Here is a 7,961-nt window from a genome sequence, read left to right on the forward strand (position 1 = left end):
TAATGGGGATACTACCCATTCGCCTTCTTCTGGACACATTCGTCTTTCTCCGTCATACATCCATCTGATATGTTCTGTACCAGCCAACCATGCCTGGACCCTCCGCCGTCCACCATCCATCCATCCACCATCCATCCATCCACCATCCACCCATCCATCAACCATCCATCCATCCATCCACCATCCATCCATCCACCATCCATCCATCATCCATCCATCCACCATCCATCCCATCTACCCATCTATCCATCCATCCATCCATCCACCATCCATCCATCCATCCTCCATCCATCCATCCACCATCCACCATCCATCCATCCACCATCCATCCATCCATCCACCATCCACCATCCATCCATCCACCATCCACCATCCATCCATCCATCCATCTATCCACCATCTCTCTATCATCTATATCATCAGTCATCCATTTATGTATAATGTAGGCATCTGACATCGATCTCCATCCATCCTCCATCCATCCATCCATCCATCCACCATCCATCCATCCACCATCCATCCATCCACCATCCACCATCCATCCACCATCCGTCCATCAACCCACCATCCATCCATCCACCATCCATCCACCATCCATCCATCCATCCACCATCCATCCATCCACCATCCATCCATCCACCATTCACCATCCATCCACCATCCATCCACCATCCATCCATCAACCCACCATCCATTCATCCACCATCCATCCACCATCCATCCATCCATCCACTATCCATCTATCCACCATCCATCCATCCACTATCCATCCATCCATCCATCCATCCGATATGTTCTGAACCAGTCAACCATGCCTGAACCCTCCACCATCCGTCCATCTATCCATCCAGACTCATCCGTCAACTCACCCACCCATGCATCCACCCACACATCCATCCATCCAGCTAACCCATTATCTACCAGCTATCCATACATACACTTTCCACCATCAATCCATCTAGCCAGATCCATCTATATATCTACTCATCTATCTACCCACACATTCACACATCTATCCTATTATCTACCAGCTACCATACCTCATCCTTCATTCATCCAACCACACATCCATCCTCCATCTATCCTCCATCCATTGATCTATCAATCCACCCCCCACTATCCCCACACCTATCATAATTTTGAATGTGGAATGCCCCCCCATAGCCTTATATGTTTAAACACTAATTTCCCAGCTGGTGATGATTTTTGGAAGGTTGTGGAACTTTTAGGAGGTGAGACCTAGATGGAGGAAATGGGTCACTGCTTCCAGACCACTGTCTGCTTCCTGATCTGTGAGATGGGAGCAAGTCCCTCCGTGAAGCCACTTGCCCCGATGCCTTTTCTACCACGATAAACGGTATCCCCTCAAACCATGAGACAAAATACACTTCCCCCTTAAGTTGTTTATTGTCAAGTACTTTGTCCTAGCAATGAGAAAAATAGCTAACAAAACACCAGTCTGTCCTCATCCACCAGCACCCTGTCCATCCGTCCTTCCATCCCATATTCATTAGCTAGTCTCACGTGTATCTTCTGCCACCAATCCAAACTCAACCACCCACCCACCCATCCATCCATCCATCCACCCAGTTACCCATCCATCCATCCATCCATCCACCCAATAACCCACCCATTATCCATCTAGTCACCCAATTACCCACTCACCTATCCATCCATCCATCCACCCAATTACCCACCCACCTATCTATTCATCCATCCATTCCCTAGGCACGGGCTTCCGAACTGAGAGTGGAGAAATCAATGTGAGCCCAAGCAAGCATTCAATTGTCTTCTTGACCTTGGATGTGACGTCACTAGCTGTTTGAAGCTCCTGTCTTGACTTCCCTACGAGGATGGGCTGTAAACCTAGAACTGTAAACTGAAATGAACCCCACCCCCCCAGCTGCTTTCTGTCCTGTATTTTATCACAGCAACAGAAGCCCTTTCCTCTGCCAAACCACCATTTGATGCTTGGTCTGATTTCCGCATTGGGTTTGAAGCAGCAGGTGTGAGATGTTAGTCCATCCAGCCTGTCCTTAGACAGGGTGTTCTTGTCACCAGAGCGGCTCTGCCCTTTCACCCCAGCAAAACCCCACCCCCCAGCTGCTTTCTGTCCTGTATTTTATCACAGCAACAGAAGCCTTTTCCTCTGCCAAACCACCATTTGATGCTTGGTCTGATTTCCGCATTGGGTTTGAAGCAGCAGGTGTGAGATGTTAGTCCATCCAGCCTGTCCTTAGACAGGGTGTTCTTGTCACCAGAGCGGCTCTGCCCTTTCACCCCAGCATGCCGGGGAGGGAGCTGGGAATCAAACTGACCTGGCTGTGGGTGAAACGGTTCCTTCCTTGTTCTCTGGCTGAGCTGAGACAGAGCCAATCATGATCCACTGGGCAACACATCTGACCCTCTCAATTGCTTGACAGGGTTATGATATGGCAGAGTGGCTGTCTGCTTCCTGCTGCTGGGACTGGGCCGTGTGAGGTAGATCCTGAATTGCCGGTGTGTGTCATGCCCCTTAACACACACGGCTTTATTCTCTCTGCGTGTGGTACATACTTAACTATCCGATTTTACAGGAGGAGACCGTGGGTCAGGGCAGATGTGGGAGACCTACTCCCACTGGGGATGTGCTCAGGTCCATCTGATGCCCCCATTGGCTCTTGGCACCACAGTTAAAAAGAAGGGCTGTGATTCCCCTGGCCCTGGGCATCCCAGCCCTGGGTTCTCCTGTTTCTGAGCTGGCATGTACCCAGAACACTTTCTATGCTGCACCTCTTGTTTCCAAAGTGTGGCGGTGGCCTTGTGAGTCTCACTCAGAGCTCTACCCCAACTCTGTCACCCCCATGCCAGCTGTCTTTGATTCCCTCTAATACCTCACGCCTCTGGACAGGGAGGGACTTGAGTCTTGTGACAGAAAGCAGGCTTCTGAGGAGAGATCTGGACCAGCCTTGGTGCAGTTGAGATTCAAAATCGCCTCCTGCCATCCATCCTGAGCAGCCACCTGGAACAGGGCTTTCCACTCCCTGGAAGATGTGGGCACGTTGCAGGGTGGCCTCTGCTTGGAGGACACTGGCTCACTGTAGTGTGGCTTCTGTTGGACTGTCTACACCACCAGTTTAGGGTAGGAGGTCACCATGCTGTGAGGAGCCTCAATCAGCTGTCTGGAGACATTCCCATGTGGGGAGCAGGGACCTCCGCCCTCAGAGCAGGTGTGACCATCTTGGAGGCAGGTCCTCCAGCCTTGCCAAGTCTATTCATGAGACTGCGGCCCCCACATCCTGACTCCCTCCTCCCCAGAGGCCAGGGCCGTGCCCAGCCAGTTCCCACTCCCTCAAAGCTCCAATGTGTGAGTGTGGGGGGTCTCATCCACTGAGGCTGGGGACACTCGTGACATCAAGAGAGCCTGAGGGGTGAGTCTGTTCGGCTCCTCACTGGTGACTAACCAGGACCTCAGTTTCCCCCTCTGTTAGGGAGAAGTTCCCTGAGTGCTTTCGCTCTCGTGCACACACACACGCTCACATACACGTGCATCCACACCTACTTTGTCACACTCAACCTGATTCCCGCGTTCACAAGATCGGGCGACCTCAGGCGGCGACCTGCTGTCTCTGAGTCCGGGCACTAACGGTGCTTAGAAAGGGTGGGGAGCCCAAGGGACCCAGACTCTCCCTGACGTGAACACTCCTCCACCCCCAGGGACTCACCCTAGCTGCCCCTTGGTGGGGGACTGGGTGTCATTTCATCGTGGAAGCACAGGATGTTTTAATTGCCACCTGGGTCTGAGATAAGGCCTGGGGCTCCTCATTCCTTTGGAAGTAATTCCCTGCCCATAAAACCTGGGGGCTGGGCTGAGATGTCGGCCTAGGAATGCAGGGGAGCCTGGGTCTACCTCTGCCTTACACAAGGTGTAACTTCAGATATGCTCTGAGGACTCCTGTGGGGGCTAACGCTGGTGTCCCAGTGTTCATGTGTTCTGATACACTCTGCGGACTCCTGTGGTGGCTAACAATGCTGGTGGTTCCAAGGAAGGGGAGAAGGAAGGTGAAGACCGTGCCATGCCCAGTGGCCGCTGTGTGACCGCCAGCCAGCCTGCTGCTGCGATGACATCGGCCATGGTCTGCCTGATAGGATGCTCTTCGTTACACCTTGGTTCTGCCAAGACCCAGGTCTTGGGGATCTTGGTGAACAGCTCCGTGCCTCAGTTTCCCCACCTGTAGAAAGAGGATAACATGGTTCCTATGACTTTCTTGGCCTCAGCACCCTATGACTCTGACTTCCTTTGAAAGTTGGGAGACCCTTGGTTTAATACAGTCCCACAATCCCCTTGGGTCGCAGTGCATCTGCCCAGTGTGCACCTTGAAAGATCATCTTGCCTCACCTTCCCGTGGCATCTGTCTCACTTTTAGCTATTACGGTAGATGTTCTTAAGCCGAGGTTCAAGTTGAGTCTGACCAGAGTGCGGAAAGCCGGGGTGAGGTGGGTCTCTCTCTGCCGTTGCCTGTGACCTGAGGGAGGCAGCTTCTTGGCAGAGCAAGATTGGATCTATCTGGATCCAGAAAACCAGCCTCAAGCTGGCTACCGACACACCTGCAGAAAGAGTGCGTACCTCAGAGCTCAGGGATGTGGCCAACTGAGGATGTGGTAAGAAGGGGCAGGGCTGGGGGTAGGAAGCCCCTCCCATGGCTTTCTTCTTGGCTTCCAGCCAGCCACTCAGCTGGGCTCCATGTCCCCATCCTCTCCGGCAGCCCCACCTAGGTGGTTGGCACACCAAGCTCCTGGCATGTCCCTCAGGAGTCCTGGCTTCTCCACCCATTTCCAATCGGATCTAACTCTGTGTTCTCCCCAACAAATGGCCACTGTGGACCCAAATGCCTAGCCCACAGGCTAACCACCAACACCCCACCACCACCTTGTTCCCACCCCAGTCCAACACTCATGAGACTGGCCCTGCTTTCAGTGTCCTTCAAATCCACCCTACTACCACACCATAGTGAAGTCTCCATGTTGTCCTGGCCTTGGACTTCACCTACTGCAATTCATTCACCACGCAGAGCCCCTTAGAGCCCTGGAATCCAGTCCAGCACTGGCCTCTCTGGGCACAGCTTGCCTTGGTTCTCAACACACCAGCACCCCATGTTAACTATAGCAACCCCATTCTTTCTGGACCCAGGGCCTTGGTACTCACAACTCCCTCTGCTTGGAATGCCCTTTCTCCACCTACCAGGTTGTTGGTGTTTTCTTATCGAGGTCTTTTCTGGGGTCTCCTCCTCAGGGGCCTTCCTCAGCATGTTACCTGAGCAGGTCCCTCTTCACTGCCCCTCCCCGAGCTGTTTCTCACCCTTGTCACACTGTCATCACTCATTGCCTCATTTTAGTCTTCATCATTTTCTTCCCTCACTGGAAAAAGCTACACAAGGAGTTTTGGCATCGCTGTGTCCTTTGAGGTTAGCAGATCCCACAAGGATGATAAGTGGACACTTGTGAGATGGATGGATGGGTAGGTGGATGGGTGGATGGTGAGTGGATGGATGGATGAATGGATGGATGGGTATAGGATAGGTAGATGGATGGATGGATGGATGGATGGATGGATGGGTGTAGGATAGGTAGAAGGCTGGCTGGCTGGATGGGTGAGTAGATGGATGGGTTGGATGGATAGCTTGGTGGATGGATGGATGGATGGATGGATGGATGGATGGATGTGTGGGTGAATGGATGGATGGATATACGATAGGTGGGTGAGTAGATGGATGGATGGGGATGGATGGATGGATGGGTATAAGATAGGTGGATGGATGGATGGGTAGGTAGTCCTTGCCTGGCAAGGTAGTCCTTGCCTGGCTGTGGATACAGAAGGCAGGCCCAGGCCCACTGCTCGCCCCTTTAGTGCCAGGCCTGCTGCCATGGCTTGTCAGAGCTGTGCTCACTCTGCCTGCCGAGCCTGTGCTCAGTGGTCCTTGGTGGGGACCCAGTGGCTCTTGTGCACATTCTTTCCCACAGAGCACCCCCTGGGACCCAGGTTCTCACAGCATAGTTGTCTAGGATTACAACACGCTGGCCCTGCTCTACCCTACTGCAGGAGACCCAACTCTTCCCAGACCTTTGGAAGGAACCATACAACCCAGCCAGACAGGATGCAGGTGTTCACGGGTCAGTGTGCAGGCACTCTGGAGGGGACTGCCCTACCCATGATCAGTCAAAACCGTCAAGGGTGACCAGGTCTAATTAAAGGGAACATTAAGCAGGGCCCTTTAAGCCTGGCCATTTCCTCGAGTCCCCTTGGGTACCCACAAATCGCCCAGAAGAAGGAGCAGAGATTGGGCAGGGTGGGTGCTGAAGAACTTGGCCTCCACCTCCAGTCACCCCCTCTGTGCATATCTGCAACTCCATCTTAACAGGAGATTAGGATTCAGGGAAATTTCTCCAGCCCCTGATTCCTCAAGTGTTTAATGGGAATGCTGTCCCCTCCCCACTCCCCAATGCTCCAGGGACAGAGAGAGGAAAGGGAGCCAGACCCAAAGAGGCAGCAAGAAGTGAATGGCTGTTGTGGTGTTATGAGGACCAAAGACAGCTTTGCAACGCACAGACATTAATTAAGCACCTTCTGTGTACTGGGCACTGTCCTAGGCTCTAAGTTGGGGGGGGAATCAAACAGGACAGGGTTCCCTTTAACATGCAGCCAATGCTGCATTCTTCTCTAAATCATAGACACAGCATGTGGCCACCTTCTGCCCGTGTGTGTGTGTGTGTGTTTGTGTGTAAGCATGTGTGTGTGCGTGCACATATGTGTGTAGCTGGTGTGCTCCAGAAGGACTTCATGATGAAGCTAGGAGTCCATCTTGCTGAGTGGTTCAGTGGCCTGAGGACCAGATCAAGGATTCTGTGATCCATTAGTCATGCCTGCCGCAAGTGCAGAGTGGGCAGCAATGGCACATGTGTTCTGCATTCTGCATGAGCTGGCCCTGCTCTGAGATATAAATTGAAGTGACAGTTAAAGGAAAATAGTCATGAAAGTTACTAAATGATGCCCTTGAACTTTCCGGATTATCTTTATGTGTGTACTTTGCCTACATGTATGTAAGGGCACCCATGTCATCCAATGCCCACAGAGGCCAGAAGAGGGCATCCGATCCCCTGGAACTGGAGTTACAGATGGTTGTTAGCTGCCATGTGGGTGTTGGGAACCAAACCTTAGTCCTCTGGAAGAGCAGCCAGTGCTCTTAACTGCTGAGCCATCCCTCCAGCCCCCATCTCTTTTTTTTTTTTGAGACAGGGTCTCTCACTGAGCCCAACACTCACTGATTCTGCTAGACTGCCTGTCCATCAAGCCTCAGAGTCCTCCTGTCTCTGCTCTCACAGTACCAGAGTTACAGGTGTGCACCACCATGCCTGGATTCTACATGGTACTGGGGATCCCAACTCAGGTCCTCATGAATGTGTGGCAGGCACTTTCCAGACCGAGCTGTCTTTGCAGTCCAAAGTCTGATTTATATTAACGTGTCGAGCGGTTCTTGTCATTCATGGAACACTGTATTGTAGAGGGTCAGTTGCTGCCTCTGTGGTCACAGGGCAGACAACAGTAGTGGCTACTATGGCTCAGTCATGCAAGAACCCCCCCACTACGTGTTGCCAGTCTGGGGAAAGCGCAAAATGCAGAGGAAGCATCTAGAGAATGGGCATTGCTTCTGCACTGTTGTAAAGAAAACCATGAAATCATTTCAGTGAAATCAGCATCAAGATCAGTGCTGACACTAGTAACCTCTGCCCACAACAAAGTGCTGTGACCCACCGGCTTGACACAGAGTGAGTTTTCGACAATGGAGGCCTGGCTTATGAAGCTTCAAAGGGAAGCGGAGACTATCAGGGCTGTTCGTGTGAGATTTTGGATTAAGAATCTGTGGGTTCTGGTCGGCTGGGGCTGAAGAATCAGCTGTGATTAAGAAGAGACCAGAACCTGAAGA

General features: G+C 52.2%; 1 long non-coding RNA gene across 1 annotated transcript in view; it reads right to left on the reverse strand.

The window, feature by feature from the left end:
* Window positions 1-3,968: 3,968 nt before the first annotated feature.
* LOC115067921 overlaps window positions 3,969-7,961 on the reverse strand; it is an 8,952-nt gene continuing 4,959 nt past the window's right edge. Inside the window, exons 2-3 of the long non-coding RNA XR_003847276.1 lie at window positions 4,379-4,587; window positions 3,969-4,211 (exon numbers count right to left, since the gene is read on the reverse strand). This is a non-coding gene — a long non-coding RNA (uncharacterized LOC115067921). The remainder of the gene's footprint in view (window positions 4,212-4,378; window positions 4,588-7,961) is intronic.

The sequence above is a fragment of the Nannospalax galili genome, unplaced genomic scaffold (assembly GCF_000622305.1).
Source record: "Nannospalax galili isolate Female #2095 unplaced genomic scaffold, S.galili_v1.0 scaffold1307, whole genome shotgun sequence".
NCBI classification, from domain to species: Eukaryota; Metazoa; Chordata; class Mammalia; order Rodentia; family Spalacidae; genus Nannospalax; species Nannospalax galili.